The following is a 17509-nucleotide window of genomic DNA, read 5'->3' as shown; positions in this document are numbered from 1 at the left end:
GGAAAGACATCCCCTGCTCATGGATTGGAAGAATAAACATTATTAAAATGGCCATCCTACCAAAAACAATATACAGATTCAATGCTATTCCAATCAAAATTTCAATGTCATTCTTCAAAGAAATAGAACAATTATTGATGAAATTCATATGGAATCACCAAAAACCCCGAATAGCCAAAGCTCTCCTGAAATAAAAAGAAGGGAATGGAGGCATCACACTCCCAGACTTCAAACTATACTACAAAGCCATAATCATCAAAACTGCATGGTATTGGAACAAGAACAGACACACAGACCAATGGAATCAAATAGAAAATCCAGAAATAAACCCACAGATATATGGTCAACTAATCTTTGACAAAGGAGCAAAGACTATGCATTGGAGCAAAGAAAGTTTGCTCAATAAATGGTGCTGGGAAAACTGGGTTGCTACATGCAAAAGAATGAAGCTTGACCACTACCTCACACCATACACAAAAATCAACTCAAAATGGATTAAAGAACTAGACATAAGACCTGAAACCATAAAATACATAGAAGGAAATATAGGCGAAACACTACATGATATGCACATCAAAGACATCTTTACAGACACATCACCCAAAGCAGTGATAGTGAAGACAAAGATAAACAGCTGGGACTACATCAAATTAAAGAGCTTCTGCACAGCAAAAGAGACAAAAACAAAAACAAAGAGAAACCCCACCAACTGGGAGAACATTTTTGCACACAACACTAATGATAAAGGACTGATCACAAAAATCTGCAAAGAGCTAATGAGACTCAACAACAACAAAGAAAATAATCCTGTCAAAAAATGGGCAGAAGAGCTAAAAAGAAACTTCTCTGAGGAGGAAATGCAAATGGCCAACAGGCATATGAAGAAATGTTCAATATCACTTGCAATCAGGGAAATGCAAATCAAAACTACCATGAGATACCATCTTACACCAGTGAGAATGGCACATATTAAAAAAAACTAGCAACAACAAATGTTGGCGAGGATGTGGAGAAAAAGGAACTCTCCTGCACAGTTGGTGGGAGTGCAAACTGGTCCAACCACTATGGAGAGCTGTGTGGAGATTTCTGGACCTACTAAACATAGAGCTTCCATATGATCCAGCAATTGCACTCCTAGGTATTTACCCAAAGGACACAGAAACATCAATTCCAAAGAGCACCTGCACCGCTATGTTTATAGCAGCACTGTTTACAATAGCTAAGCTTTGGAAACAGCCCAAATGCCCAAAAATAGATGACTGGATCAAGAAGATGTGGTACATATACACCATGGAATATTACTCAGCATTCAAAAAAGAAAAACACAAGCAGTTTGCAGCAACATGGATGGCGCTGGAAGGGATCATGCTCAGCGAAATAAGCCAGAAAGAAAAAGAAAAATACCGGATGGTCTCACTCATAGCAGGAATCTAGAAAACTTAAATAAGGGACCAGGAAAATGAATAACTATAAGAAAGTGAAAATCAAAATCAACAAAAAACTATGAACCAGAGACACTTTATGGGGGGTGGGGGGCAGGGAGGGGAAGGATTGGGGTCAAAATAAGGGGATTGTAATTGTATGGGGAATATAAAAATAAAATTTATTAAAAAATAAATAAATAAATAAATAAAAATAATATGCCAAATGTGTATAACAAAAAAAAAAAAACTTTATTTCCCTATTTTCTCCCTGAGTTGTACATTTCCTCATTTTCCTTTCCCTTGTAAATAAACTTTTTATTAACCTTTAAAAAAAAAAAAACACGTGTTTTGTTGGGATTTGCCCTGCTTATGCACACAGAGATTGCAGACATTTCAAGGGCTATGATGTGAAGAAGTGTCCTTATTCTGTTTAAGCAGAGGTCAGAAATTGATCATTCTGTAGAAGTTTTGGGGCCCAGCCTCTGTCATCACCTCTCCTGTCTCCCCACACATCTCCCTCCATCACAAGAGCAACAGAAAGAGGAAGTTTTTTTAAATGGCTTCACAATTAAAGGGCTGCCTGGGCAGGTAGTGGGCGCCTGTCACTAAGAGAACCCAACCCTCACTCTGGATGTTTCTAGTGGATTGTGATGATGAGAAAATGAGAAAGAAACAATAATTTACCCCCTCTAACATTATAAATTCCTCCAGGAGCTGAGGCAGACCCTGCTCCATCTCTTCCTCCCTTCCTGGACTGTAGACAAAAGCTCAGCTCAGGAACTGGGGTGACCTGTGCTAATTCTGCCCCTGGGCCAGGCCAGCAGAGCACACACCTCTCCCTCCCACTGTGTGACTCCCTCCAGCTCTGGTCTAGAAAGTAGCTGCAACCCATAGCTGGGAAACAGAGGGGCTGCCAGGCTGGAGCTCCCTGATTCTGAGGACTGTAGGTTTTCTATAGTGACCCCAAAGGAGATTTGCTTGAAGTGAATGTTGGGACATGGGGGAAGGGAGCTGTCAGGGATGGGGGTGCCACCACATTCTAGCAGGGGGCCTGAAAGGGGGTCCTCCCCAGCTCCTTCCAGCTCAGCCCAACCAAGACATATTTCTAAACTTCCTCCTCTTCTTCATATCCATTGCTTTCTCAAGACCTGCTCAAAATAGCTTCTTGATGGAACTTTCGCCATCAAGGTGTTATCCAGACATTCTTTGCTCTTTGTGGGATTTGAATTCATTTGTGCTGGGCTGTAATTGTGTAATTGTCCTCCCACTGTCTATGCTGTGTGCCTTGTCTCTCCTGTCACACACACACACACACACACACACACACACACACACACACTCCCCTCTCCTTGGGAACCAGACCCTCACTCAGCACTGGGGTTACTCTGACCCTCTGTCTCTGGTACCTCCAGAGCTGCCCTCTCTGCAGTGTCTCTACTCAGCGGGGTCTGAGCAGCCCCAGGAGTCCCTGCACCTCCTGCCTCTGACCTTGTGGGAAACCAGCCCCTCAGCCTGCTTGACAATGAGGAGGCGAAGGCGAAGTCCTGAGGTCAGTGATGGATGGAGGAGACAATTTACTTTTTTTTTGCATTTTCTTTTTTCCCTCATTACTGTATTATTTCTATTGAGGCAACATCAGTTACACACTGCATGTGTCCAGAGGCACAGGTCACCCTCCTCAGATGTTTGTTACCACATCACACCCACCTAAGGGCACCACAGTCCTCCACCATAGTCCATAAGGCCCTCTTCCCTCTTTGTGTCCTGCTCTCACCCACCTTGTTTTCTTGTTTTGGAGTCATTTGTAGATCTTGGATATTAACCCCTTATTGGATATAGGATGCACAAATATTGTCTCCCACTCATTACTGCCTTTTGATTTTATTGATAGTTTCACTCACTATGTAGAAGCTTTTTAGTCTGATGTGATACAGTAGGTGATTTTTTTTTTTCTTTTGATTCCTTGGAGCACAGAAGACATTATGGGCAGTGAAAATACTCTGCATGATATTCTCATGATGGACACCAGTCATTATATGTTGGTCCAACACCCTGAGAACGGACACCACCGGAGTGAACCCAAAGGGAAACCATGGACTCTGAGAGGGGATGACGTGCAGGTCCCTCACTTGTAACACACAGGCCACTCTGGTGTTAACACATGGTTTGGACGTGATCTGTGAAGTGTTGTATAAGTTGAGGACTTTAGTGTCATTTACTTTTGAAAACATTATTTCTAGCGCATGCAAGAACATTTAAATAACACTCAAGGATTCACTCCCCAGCACCCCAATCAGCCAGTATCTGCTCAAAACTAGTTCACAATTTATCATTTTTCTTCTCAAAAAAATATATCCATGCTTCTGTCTAGACAATAGTGTTTGTTTTCCTTTCACTACCGGAGTTCCTGAACTCCCTCTGAACTACAAAAAATGGGAGAAAACATTGCAAATCATGAATTTGATAAAGGACTATATCTAGAATTTACAAAATAGCCCTTAAAATTCAATATCAGAAAGAAATAACCAAATTTTAAAAAGGGAAAAAACAGTGTAGTCAATCAGTAGTACTTCAGTAAAAATGTGGACAAAAGACCTTAACAGACATTTCACCCAGAAGAGACACAGACGACAAGGAAGAACATGAACAGATACCCAGCATCACAGGGCACTAGGGAAAGACAAATCAAAATCAACACACAACTATAAACAAGAGACATGCAGCAGGTGAGGAGGGAGGGGTGAAAGGAAAGATTAGGGTCAAAATAAGGGGGATGGGAATTGTATGGGGACTATAACCAAGATGAAAATTCATACATTGTGCAAAAATGAAAAATGATGTAAAAATATATAGAAAATTAAAAGTAAAAAATAAAAATAAAAAAACAAAAGCGAAAAAGAAAAAAGAACAACAGTGACACCGTCACGCTTAGTAGAGGTTGAAAAATGCAAATACTGCACAGGTGCTGCCCAGGATGTGGACAAGAGGAGCCTCATTGCTGCCCACAGGATGCAAAGTGGCCCATCACAATGGTAGATACTTGAAAGTTAATTTGAAAACCAAAAAACTCTGATTATATAGCCCAGTGATCACTGCCCCACTAGTTACCCAACTAATTTTAAACAATATTTGCAAAAAAAAACCTGTATTTATGTAAATGTTTATAGCAGAACACCCATAAGTGTGAGCTGCCCACAGTGACTAATTTCAAAAGACAACAGTAATTGAAGAAATGAAACAAGAAGAAGCTTTTCAGGAAGAAAGATACAAAACTCTACCTTAGCCTGGTGCTGAAGGTTAACACCCTCAGTGATCAGTCAGGGGGCGTGACTGAGTGGTGACTGACATGACTGATGTGTTGAGTGGACAATAGCCTGCACTTCTGTGGTCTCCTTTCCCGAGCCTCAGTCCCAGTCCCAGTCAAAGGAAAAAAAAAAAAAAAACAATAAATTGAGGGACCAATATTCCTGAGCAGTGCTCCTTGATAGAGGCTAAGAGTAGAAAATTGAGGACGGAGGGGTCACATGACCAGAAAGTGGAGGTGGGGGTAGAAGTGATTAACATAGTTATTAAACCCACTATGGAAATGAACAATGCTTAGGGCAGCTGCTCTAGGGAGCACCAACTGGAAAGGACCCCGAGGCACAGAGCAGAGGTGGGATGTGGGGACGGAGCCATTGCAGAGGATCACCAGTCCTTCCAAATGAACCTAGTCACTCCCTGGAAGTAATTAATTTAATGACAGATGACAATTCCACAGATGAATGAAACCCTCCCAACTAGAACACCACCTCAGTGCCCTTTCTGCCCTGGGAAGATGCAGCTCTGCTCCCAAGGCTCTGCCTGGGGCTTGCAGGCTTCTCCTAACACACCCACCCTCTCCAAGAGCACCTCTTCCTGCCAATTGTGTCTGCACAAGAAGCTCCTTCTTTCCCTTTAAAAAAAAAAAAAACATATTTAAAAAAAAAAAAAAACATATTTTAAAAAAAAAAAAAACATATTCTTTGAAGAAAGAATATGGACCTTCCCAGACAAACAGAAACTCCGGAATTTCATTGCAACTAAACCCCCACTCCAAAAAATACTACAAGGAGTCCTAAAGCCAGAACCTCAGAGCGACGAATAACAATGAAAGAAGGCCAAAAAAAAAAAAAAAGTTATTAAAAGAATAAATAAATAAAATCAAAGGAAAGACAAACACAATGGCAAATACAGATGTTAACATATCAATATTAACTCTAAATGTAAATGGACTAAACTCTTCAATAAAAAGACACAGAGTTGCAGCCTGGATTAAGAAACAAAACCCAACCTTTTGCTGTCTCCAGGAAACACATTTAGCTACAAAAGATAAAAATAGGCTCAAAGTTAAAGGATGGAAAACAATCCTACAAGCAAATGGACCAAAAAAGAAAGCAGGAACAGCTATACTTATATCAGATAAAACAGATTTCAAACTCAAAAAGATAAAAAGAGACCCCAATGGTCACTACATTATGATCAAGGGGACAATACTTCAAGAAGAAATAACACTCATTAACATATACTCACCAAACGAAGGAGCACCAAAATATATCAGACAACTGTTGTCCTCTCTGAAAACAGACATCAGAGAAAACACATACGTAGTGGGAGACTTCAACACACCACTATCAACAATGGATAGATCAACAAGACAAAAAATAAGTAAAGAAACCAAAGCTCTAAATAAAGACCTAGAGCAATTGGGCTTAACAGACATCTATAGAACACTAAACCCCAAAAAAATGGAGTACACATTTTTCTCAAGCGCACACGGATCATTCTCCAGGATCGATCACATACTGGGGCACAAGACAAACATCAACAGATACACCAAGATTGAAATCATATCAACCATCTTTTCTGACCATGAAGGCATCAAACTAGTAATAAACCATAAAAAGAAGGCAAGGAACTTTCCTACCTCATGGAGATTAAAAACCACACTACTGGAAGACCATTGGACTAATGAGGAGATCAAAGAAGAAATTAAAAAATTTTTTGAATTGAACGACAAGGAGGACACCAATATCCTAAATGTATGGGATGCAGCAAAAGCAGTAATAAGAGGAAAATATATAGCAATAGAAGCTCACATCAAGAAACAAGAAAGAACGCAAAGAAACAACCTAATCTCGAAGCTCAAAGATCTAGAAAAAGAACAACAAAAAAACCCCAAAACCAGTAGAAGAAAAGAAATAATAAAAACCAAAGCAGAAATAAATGAAATTGAAACTAAAAAAACAATCCAAAAGATCAATGAAACCAAGAGCTGGTTCTTTGAAAAAATCAATAAAATAGACAAACCCCTAGCCAGGCTCACAAAGGAAAAAAGGGAGAAAGCACAAATAAACAGGATCATCAATGAAAGAGGAGAAATCACAACGGACACAGCAGAAATCAAAAGAATAATCAGTAACTACTATGAACAGTTATATGGAAACAAGTTTAACAATCTAGAGGAGATGGACAAATTCCTACAACTCTACAATCACCCAAAGCTAGATAAAGAAGAAATAGAACACCTAAACAGACCAATTACAATTAGCGAAATTGAAATGGTAATCAAAAACCTCCCCAAAAACAAAAGCCCAGGACCTGATGGATTTACAAATGAATTCTACCAAACATTCAGAGACGAATTAGTGCCTATCTTTCACAAACTCTTCCAAAAAATTGAGAAGGAAGGGACAATACCAAACACGTTCTATGAAGCCAACATTACACTAATACCAAAACCGAACAAGGACAACACAAAAAAGGAAAACTACAGGCCAATCTCCCTAATGAACACTGATGCAAAAATCCTCAATAAAATTTTAGCTATCAGAATCCAACAATGTATCCATAAGATAATTCACCACGACCAAGTTGGATTCATTCCAGGGGCACAAGGATGGTTTAACATCCGAAAATCAATCAACGTTATCCAACACATCAACAAAAAGAAATATAAAAACCATATGATAATATCAATAGATGCTGAGAAAGCTTTCGACAAAGTGCAACACCCATTCATGATAAAAGCCCTTGAAATTCTTGGGATACAAGGAACATACCTCAACATCATAAAGGCCATCTATGACAAGCCAACAGCCAGTATCATTCTCAATGGTGAAAAGCTGAAAGCAATTCCATTAAGATCTGGAACAAGACAAGGATGTCCACTCTCACCATTGCTTTTCAATATAATACTGGAAGTCCTAGCCAGGGCAATAAGACAAGAGAAAGACATCCAAGGAATCCAAATAGGAAAAGAAGAAGTCAAACTATCACTATTTGCAGACGATATGATATTATACATAGAGAACCCCAAAAACTCCACAGAAAAGCTAATTCAACTCATCAATCAGTTCAGTAAAGTGGCAGGATACAAAATCAACACGCAAAAGTCAGTAGCCTTCCTATACACAAACAATAAATCTGAAGAAGAAGAAATCAAAAAGACCATCCCTTTTGTTATTGAAACAAAAAAAATCAAATATTTGGGAATAAATCTAACAAAAGAGGTAAAGGACCTATACAAAGAAAACTATAAAACACTGTTAAAAGAAATAGAAGAAGACACAAAGAAATGGAGAGACATCCCCTGCTCATGGATTGGAAGAATAAACATTATTAAAATGGCCATCCTTCCAAAAGCAATATACAGATTCAATGCTATTCCAATCAAAATTTCAATGTCATTCTTCAAAGAAATAGAACAATTATTGATGAAATTCATATGGAATCACAAAAAACCCCGAATAGCCAAAGCTCTCCTGAAAAAAAAAGAAGGGAATGGAGGCATCACACTCCCAGACTTCAAACTATACTACAAAGCCATAATCATCAAAACCGCATGGTATTGGAACAAGAACAGACATACAGACCAATGGAATCGAATAGAAAATCCAGAAATAAACCCACAGGTTTATGGTCAACTAATCTTTGACAAAGGAGCAAAGACTATGCATTGGAGCAAAGAAAGTTTGTTCAATAAATGGTGCTGGGAAAACTGGGTCGCTACATGCAAAAGAATGAAGATTGACCACCACCTCACACCATACACAAAAATCAACTCAAAATGGATTAAAGAACTAGACATAAGACCTGAAACCATAAAATATATAGAAGGAAATATAGGCGAAACACTACGTGATTTGCACATCAAAGACATCTTTACAGACACATCACCCAAAGCTGTGATAGTGAAGGCAAAGATAAACAGCTGGGACTATATCAAATTAAAGAGCTTTTGCACAGCAAAAGAGACAATAACAAAAACAAAGAGAAACCCCACCAACTGGGAGAACATTTTTGCACCCAACACTAATGATAAAGGACTGATCACAAAAATCTGCAAAGAGCTGATGAGTCTCAACAACAACAAAGAAAATAATCCAGTCAAAAAATGGGCAGAAGAGCTTAAAAGAAACTTCTCTGAAGAGGAAATGCAAATGGCCAACAGGCATATGAAAAAATGTTCAACATCACTTGTCATCAGGGAAATGCAAATCAAAACTACCATGAGATACCATCTTACACCAGTGAGAATGGCACATATTAAAAAAACTAGCAACAACAAATGTTGGCGAGGGTGTGGAGAAAAAGGAACTCTTCTGCACTGTTGGTGGGAGTGCAAACTGGTCCAACCACTGTGGAAAGCTGTGTGGAGATTTCTGGACCTACTAAACATAGAGCTTCCATATGACCCAGCAATTCCACTCCTAGGTATTTACCCAAAGGACACAGAAACATCAATTCCAAAGAACACCTGCACCCCTATGTTTATAGCAGCACTGTTTACAATAGCTAAGCTTTGGAAACAACCCAAATGCCCAAAAATAGATGACTGGATCAAGAAGATGTGGTACATATATACCATGGAATATTACTCAGCATTCAAAAAAGATAAACACATGCAATTTGCTGCAACATGGATGGCGCTGGAAGGGATCATGCTCAGCGAAATAAGCCAAAAAGAAAAAGAAAAATACCGGATGGTCTCACTCATAGCAGGAATCTAGAAAACTTAAATAAGGGACCAGGAAAATGAATAACTATAAGAAAGTGAAAATCAAAATCAACAAAAAACTATGAACCAGAGACACTTTTAGGGGGGCGGGGGCGGGAGGGGAGGGATTGGGGTCAGAATGGGGGGCTGCAATTGTATGGGGAATATAACAATAAAATTTATAAAAAAAAAAAAAAAAAAAAAAAATAAAAAAAAAAAACATATGTGTGTGTGTATATATATATATATATATATATATATATATATGTATACCTTCTCTTTGGCAGAGACTAAAAGTGTCTTGTGTGGAAACTCACTGTTCATGTGAAAGGAGGACTTTGGTGAAGCTTTTCTCAGAAGTGACCCAAGAACCTCCATCTGTGACCCCAACGACTCTCCAGAACATCACTCCTCACCAATGTCAATGTTATAAAAACAAGGAAAGTCAGAGAAACTTTCAGCCAGAGGCATATCAAGGAGACCGGGTTGGAATTGAATGAGGCAAACTAGATGCGATTATGGTATAAAATAAAATGGACATTAGGAAAACTAATGAAATTAATTATGGGCTTGGTTATTGTGTCAACATTACTTTATTAGCTGTAAAAAAAAATGACAACTTTAGTCATATAAGATGTTAACAAAGTGGAAATGGTGTGGGATAAACAAGAACTGTACTACCTTTGCAACTTTTCTATACATTTAACAGTATTCCTTAATTTTTTTTTTAAATGTCCTCAATACTAAATAGTTTGTAAAAGGAAAAAATGATCAACTTTCATGTTTTCCCAGGTTTTGTTACCCAGGGCCCGGAGTGGGAGGTCCAGGGGGGGGGAAGCTGGAAACCTCACACACAGGGCAGGCTCCGGAGTCTCCTCTCCTCTGAGCCCTGCTTCTCTGACTCCTCACAGAGCATCTCACCCCCAAGACGCCGCCCTCCAGGACCCCCAACTCTACCCACCTCAGCCCCCGCCCCGTCCTGGCGGCGCCACCAGAATCCGGAGCAGCGCGGCAGCGCCCACGTGTGGCCACAGGGCTGAGCACAGGAGCCCAGAGCTGCCCTTTCTCCTGCTCAGCCAGGCCCTCCCCAGGCTCCCTGGGCCCCCAGCGGCAGGACAGGGATCTGCTCACAAGGGGGCGCCCAAGCCCTGTGTCAGTTTAGGTGTCCTCATTTTTAGTCCCTGGTGGTCTCCAGGACATAACTGGTTCCTAGGTTCTGCCAAATCCCCAAATATATAGCTTGCCTCAGTGTGTTGGGATAAAAACTGGATTCCAGGGTCCCTGTAATTTGTTTCTGCTTCTGCTTCCAAGGATGAAAGCACCCCCTCCTGGGAATCAACTTTAAATTTTCCATCTTGGTGCGCAAGGGGTTAAGACACAACCTATGAAGCTATCCTCAGCGACTGCAGCGCAAGTTCGAACCTCCAGGTGGCCAGGGAGCTACCCATATGGTGCAGCAGACCTCTCCTGTCTCACCTGCTGATCCCCTTAGCAGTGTATTTCGTCAGTCTGCCTGTTCTGTTCCCCACTCTGTCTCTGGTTAATCCTCTCACCACCACCCCCCACACCTCTGGCCTGTACCCCAGTTCATGTATGCATAAATAAATGAATCTTTTTTTAAAAAAATAAAATCACGTTTATTTTGAAGGACACTTTCAGGGGACATGGAATTCTTGTCTGACAATTCATTGCTATAAGGACCTTGACTGTCATGTGAGTTACCTTGGTGCACCTGTTTCTTGTGAGAAAACAGCCATTGATCACTTTTATCACCTTAATTATCGAATGTTTTGTACTAAATCACTTCATACTTTGCACCTAAAACAAAGATCTGGCGTTTCTCACATTCTCTGAGGAGGAAGCATCAAGAGGGTCCTCACTAAGAGGCTCCAGCTCTGGATCCCACGAGGCTGCGATGGGGATGAGATGTTGGAGAATCTGAACGGCCGTGATCAGCGTGGAAGGACCCGCCTCAGAGCTCATGGATGTGGCTCCTGGAGAAAACCCTCAGGCCCTTGTCCTGTGGGCGTCCCCTTAGCTGAGTGTCACCATGTGCAGGGAATCACCCCAGAGAGTGACCAGGAGGGGAGCCCGGGCGGGAAGTCTCAGCCCCTGTGAGCCTGACTCTGTGACGTGGCGCGTCCCTTCTGCTTCATTCTCCTCACGAGGAAGAGCCAGGAGTCAGACACACTCGGGGGCAGGCGGGGGGACTGTCTCCCCTCCTGTGTATCACAGAATTGGTGGAAAATTGAAAACCAACACAGTAGACCTTCTGGACACTTATTATTTCCATTTGGCCCACAGATAAAATAAACTCTTTATTGAGGGGGCTCTGGTTACATCACTGTTGACACTGTAGAAGGGCAGGGTCCCTCCTCAGGTGCTGTCATTGTACCACACACACCCCTGAGCCCATGGGCCTCCAGCAGAGTCCACTGTGCCTCCTCCCCACTCTGGGGTCACCCTCCCCCTGTCCCTCTGCCAGCCCCTGCTCTACATGCAGACTCCAAGTGTCAGTGTGTGTGAGCGTGTGTTGTTAATAGTCATAACCGAGGCGCGGGGGGGGGGGGGGGGGCGGGGGAGGCTCGGGAGCGGGCGGTGACGGAGGCGGCGGCGCGGAGGAGCCAGCGGCTGGGCCCGGGCCCGGTGCGTCTGTCCGCGCTCCGTGGATGCGAATCGGCCGCGGCGGACGCGGCGGCGGCGGCGGAGGAGGAGCTGGTGGGCCGGCGCCGGGCCGGTGGGCGCGCGCAGGATGAGGCCGCTGCCGGGCGCTCCCGGCGTGGCGGCGGCCGCCCCGCTGTTGCTGCTGCTGCTGCTGCCCCAGCCCGGGCGGACGAGCACGAGCACACGTATCAAGATAAAGAAGAAGTTGTGGCCTCCCCGGTGGCGCAGCGGTTGAGCGCTGGGTTGCAAAGCTGCCCGCGGCCTCTGCGGCGCTGGTTCGATCCCCAGCTGCTCCCCGGCCACCGGAGGAGGGTCCCACATGGCGCGCAGACCTCTCCTGCCGCCCGCTGCTCCCCTCAGCAGTGTACTTCGGTCCTTCTGCCTGCTCTGCTCCCCGCTCTGGCTCTGGTGAATTCTCTCACCCTCCCGCGCTTCTGACTGTACCCAGTGCTTGTATAAACAAACAAACAAATAAATAAATAAAACATGCCTCTAAAAAAAAAAGTCTTAAAAAAAAAAAAGAAGAAGTTGTCTTATGGATGAATACTGTTGGGCCCTATCATAATCGCCAAGAGACATATAAATACTTTTCACTTCCATTCTGTGTGGGGTCAAAAAAAAGTATCAGTCATTACCATGAAACTCTGGGAGAAGCACTTCAAGGAGTTGAATTGGAGTTTAGTGGCCTAGATATTAAATTCAAAGATGCCAGCTACTTACTGTGAAGTTGACTTAGATAAAGAAAAGAGATGCATTTGTATATGCTATAAAAAATCATTACTGGTACCAGATTACATAGATGACTTACCAATATGGGGTATTGTTGGTGAAGCAGATGAAAATGGAGAAGATTACTATCTGTGGACCTACAAAAACTTGAAATAGGTTTTAATGGAAATCGAATTGTTGATGTTAATCTAACTAGTGAAGGGAAGGTGAAACTGGTTCCCAATACTAAAATCCAAATGTCATATTCAGTAAAATGGAAAAGGTCAGATGTAAAATTTGAAGATCGATTTGACAAATATCTTGATCCATCCTTTTTTCAACACAGGATTCATTGGTTTTCAATCTTCAACTCCTTCATGATGGTGATATTCTTGGTGGGCTTAGTTTCAATTATTTTAATGAGAACTTTAAGGAAGGATTATGCACGTTACAGTAAAGAAGAAGAAATGGATGACATGGATAGAGACCCAGGAGATGAGTATGGATGGAAGCAGGTGCATGGAGATGTATTCAGACCGTCAAGTCACCCACTGATATTTTCCTCTCTCATTGGTTCTGGATGTCAGATATTTGCTGTGTCTCTCATTGTTATTATTGTTGCAATGATAGAAGACTTATATACAGAGAGGGGATCAATGCTCAGTACAGCCATATTTGTCTATGCTGCTACATCTCCAGTGAATGGTTATTTTGGAGGAAGTCTGTATGCTAGACAAGGAGGAAGGAGATGGATAAAACAGATGTTTATTGGGGCATTTCTTATCCCAGCTATGGTGTGTGGTACAGCATTCTTCATCAACTTTATAGCCATCTATTACCATGCTTCTAGAGCCATTTCTTTTGGAACAATGGTGGCCGTTTGTTGCATCTGTTTTTTTGTTATTCTTCCTCTAAATCTTGTTGGTACAATACTTGGCCGAAATTTGTCAGGTCAGCCCAACTTTCCTTGTCGTGTCAATGCAGTGCCTCGTCCCATACCAGAGAAAAAATGGTTCATGGAGCCTGCAGTTATTGTTTGCCTGGGAGGAATTTTACCCTTCGGCTCAATCTTTATTGAAATGTATTTCATCTTCACGTCTTTCTGGGCATATAAGATCTACTATGTCTATGGCTTCATGATGCTGGTGCTGGTCATCCTGTGCATAGTGACCGTCTGTGTGACCATTGTGTGCACATACTTTCTACTAAATGCAGAGGATTATAGATGGCAATGGACAGGTTTTCTCTCTGCTGCATCAACTGCAATCTATGTTTACATGTATTCCTTTTACTGCTATTTTTTCAAAACAAAGATGTATGGCTTATTTCAAACATCATTTTACTTCGGATACATGGCAGTATTTAGCACAGCCTTGGGGATAATGTGTGGAGCAATTGGTTACATGGGAACAAGTGCCTTTGTCCGAAAAATCTATACTAATGTGAAAATTGACTAGAGACCCAAGAAAATCTGGAACTTCGGATCAAAATAGGGGTGGAACTTGCACAGCATAAAAAGAGCAAGAAGAGATTTGGGCTTTAACACTGGGTATTCTGTGGGTCTCTCTTTCGTGGATGACTTAAAGTAACATCTATTTCCATTGATCCTAGGTTCTTAGTGACTGCTTTCTCCAACTGTTCACAGCAAATGCTTGGATTTTATGCAGTAGGCATTACTACAGTACATGGCTAATCTTCCCAAAAACTAGCTCATTAAAAATGAAATAGACCAGCTCTCTTCAGTGAAAAAAAAAAATAGTCATAACCAACTTTTATTGGTTTCACATGAATAGCTAATATTTTGCAAACCATGTTTTTCCAATATATTTATGTTAACACATATGAACATATTTATTAGATTTTTTGGCAGAGGAGGTGGGAAAAATGAGGGGAAGATGACAATGTCAAAGCTAATCTTCAGTGACGGGCAAACACTTGGCCATCGTCTCCCTTCACAGACAGTTACAGATTTATAACCTTGAAATATATCAAAACTGCAGTGCCTCAGTTTACTTTAAAAAGCAATAGCGAAATACATTATTTAGGCATCACATTTCCCTTTCTACATGTATTTTTATGTACACATAATTTTATACTTGTTACATCATGGTTTTTAAAAATAAACATCAAAATGTTATACTAAATAATCCCACATCTGATAAATCATGCTAGTATCAATTTTTTAAATTCCAGTTTCTTTATTCATCAGTAAAATGTATCATTTGACAATGTCCCAAAGAATAGGAGGACATATGAAATATGAAAAGGTCATTTGCATAGTCACTACAGATTCTGTCAGACCTGCTGTCACATTGGGGCTTTCCCTTGAACAAAGTACTACCAGTGGTCATCCTGGGCCAGCAGGGAAGACGGAGCTCACTCCTGACACCAGGCACCACCTGTCACTGTATTCCTGTTCCTTGTCATGGCGCTGGGCCTTGGTGCCATTAGCACAATGAGTTTTTCTTAATGAATGTGGTGGATTAAGGCAAAAGGACATAACCTGGTCCCCTCAATCATTTACTTTCTCTCCACCTTTTCTTTTTTTTAAGACAATTGTTTTTTTGAAGATGTATTTATTTATTTATACAAGTACTGGGTACAGTCAGAAGCTCGGGAGGGTGAGAGAATTCACCAGAGCCAGAGTGGGGAGCAGAACAGGCAGAAGGACCTGCTGAGGGGAGCAGCGGGTGGCAGGAGAGGTCTGCGCGCCTGTGGGACCCTCGCCCAGTGGCTGGGGATCGAACTGGCGCTGCAGTGGCTGCAGGCAGCTTTGCAGCCCAGCGCTCAACCGCTGCGCCACCAGGGGAGGCCCTCTCTCCACCTTTTTAAAAATTATTGTTGACACAATATAAGTTACAGATTCACTGGCTGGAAAGACAGTCACCTCTTAGATTACCCCTGGTATTTAAGCATGAGGTTGGTTTCTCTTGGTCTCTCAGCAGGACCATCCCTCAGCAGGGCCCTCAATGCAGAGTGTCAAATGCTACCATTGCTATGTCTCCTGGCTGGATGTAGATTATTTTCCCTCATTAAAAACATTTAATAATTGGGCAATAATCTTTGTAACCTCTCCACTGAATAATTTCTTATTTTTTACAACTTCCTCCTGGCTGATGTGCTTTTTTCTGTCACCTTCTTCCCTTCAAAGGAGGGTTTTGAATGAGCCTCCAATTCTACCCCGCAATGTAAAAATATTGTCCACAGTTGTAATTAGAGAACAGGTGATGGTCTGTATGATGAGCTGAATCATCTCCTCCTGAGATTTGAGGAGACAGGACCTCCCCTGTGGTGCAGCAGGTTGAGTGCAGCACTTTGAAGCTGTCCACAGCCTCTGCAGCGGGGGTTCAATTTCCGGCCAGCCAGGGAGATACCCACATGGCATGACAGATCTCCCCTGTCTTGCCCACTGCTCCCCTCAGCAGTGTTTTCGGTCATTCTCCCTGTTCTGCAAACTGCTCTGTCTCTGGTGAATCCTCTCACCCTCCTGCGCCTCTGGCCTGTACCCCAGCTCTTGTATAAATAAAATAAATCATAAAACAAATATTAAAAAAAAAGACTTGAGGAGACAGAAATCATTGTCACGAATGGAAATTGGTCAGATATTGACCGAGATGTACAACCTAAATAAACCAGGTGGTGTAACGGAAAGTGAAAGGGTAGAGATGATAAGGTAGACTCTGAAGAAAGCCATCCACAGGGGGAAAACCATGACTAGCAGGTGAAGAAGGATCTTCCAGAGATGAGCTTCATGGATTTGCTTATCTATAAGTCTATGGTGAAGGCCTCTGTGAATCCAGTAGATCAGCATGTTGGTGAGAAAGAGGAAGGACCATACAGGAACAATGAGTTGAATCCAGCTGTTTGGAAACTCTCCTATGTTGTCATGTAATTTGCTGCATCCTCTAATCTCTACAGAAGCAGTGAAATGGTGGGAATACTTACTCCATGGCAATGATGTAACAGTAAACATGATTCTCAGTAGACTTGATTCTATAAATATTGTGGGTTGTTCATTCGGGAATGACTATAGATAAAACAACAGCTCATTGTCCCAAAGAGGAAATAAAGGATAAAAGCACCAAGATTTATAACCAGGAGAAAGACATTCTCTGGCCCTGTGGTTGGATATGGAAATGGTGTGAAACATAGTTATCTGCAACATCGAGTACAAGATCCATCTGAGCTCTAGCAAATAGGGGAGGCTAGAGGATCCAGGGGTGTTGTACATGCAACAAGACACAATGGAGGACTCAGTCAGCAGGAGTCAGGCTTTGTCATCAAATGAGTCTTATTCCAAACAAGAGATGGTCAGTCCACCACCCAGCGCTGCTGGACCAGGAAGCCTGGGCTGGTCTGCAGTCCTGGTCAGCAATAGGTGCAGCCTGGGGGATTCAAGGGTTAGTTTTTAAGTTTTCCTTAATATAGCCCTTTGTTAGACTTTCTATATCCATATATGGGAGACATATTTATCTTTCTCCTTTGGACTTATTTCCGTTAGCTCTGTCCGTGTTGCCCCAGATGGCATGAGTTTATGTTTTTCTGATAAGTAGTATTCTATTATCTATATACCACTTCTTGAATTCTCATCTGTTTTCAGGCATTTTGCTTGTTTCCATAGCTGGGATATTATAAATAGTGCTGCAGTGAACACAGATGTGCAAGGTGCCCTTCATAGCAGTGTATTTGTGTTCTG

At 41.9% G+C, this 17509-nt stretch overlaps 1 pseudogene across 1 annotated transcript; it reads left to right on the top strand.

Moving 5' to 3' along the window:
• Positions 1–12193: 12193 nt before the first annotated feature.
• Positions 12194–14270, top strand: LOC311167841 (transmembrane 9 superfamily member 3-like; annotated as a pseudogene). The gene is made up of 2 exons: positions 12194–12312; positions 12636–14270. The product of its transcript is annotated as a transmembrane 9 superfamily member 3-like (transcript).
• The last annotated feature ends 3239 nt before the right edge of the window (positions 14271–17509 follow it).

Source organism: Talpa europaea, assembly GCF_964194135.1.
Source record: "Talpa europaea genome assembly, chromosome: 2".
Taxonomy (NCBI): domain Eukaryota; kingdom Metazoa; phylum Chordata; class Mammalia; order Eulipotyphla; family Talpidae; genus Talpa; species Talpa europaea.
This window is presented reverse-complemented; position numbering and strand designations above follow the sequence as displayed.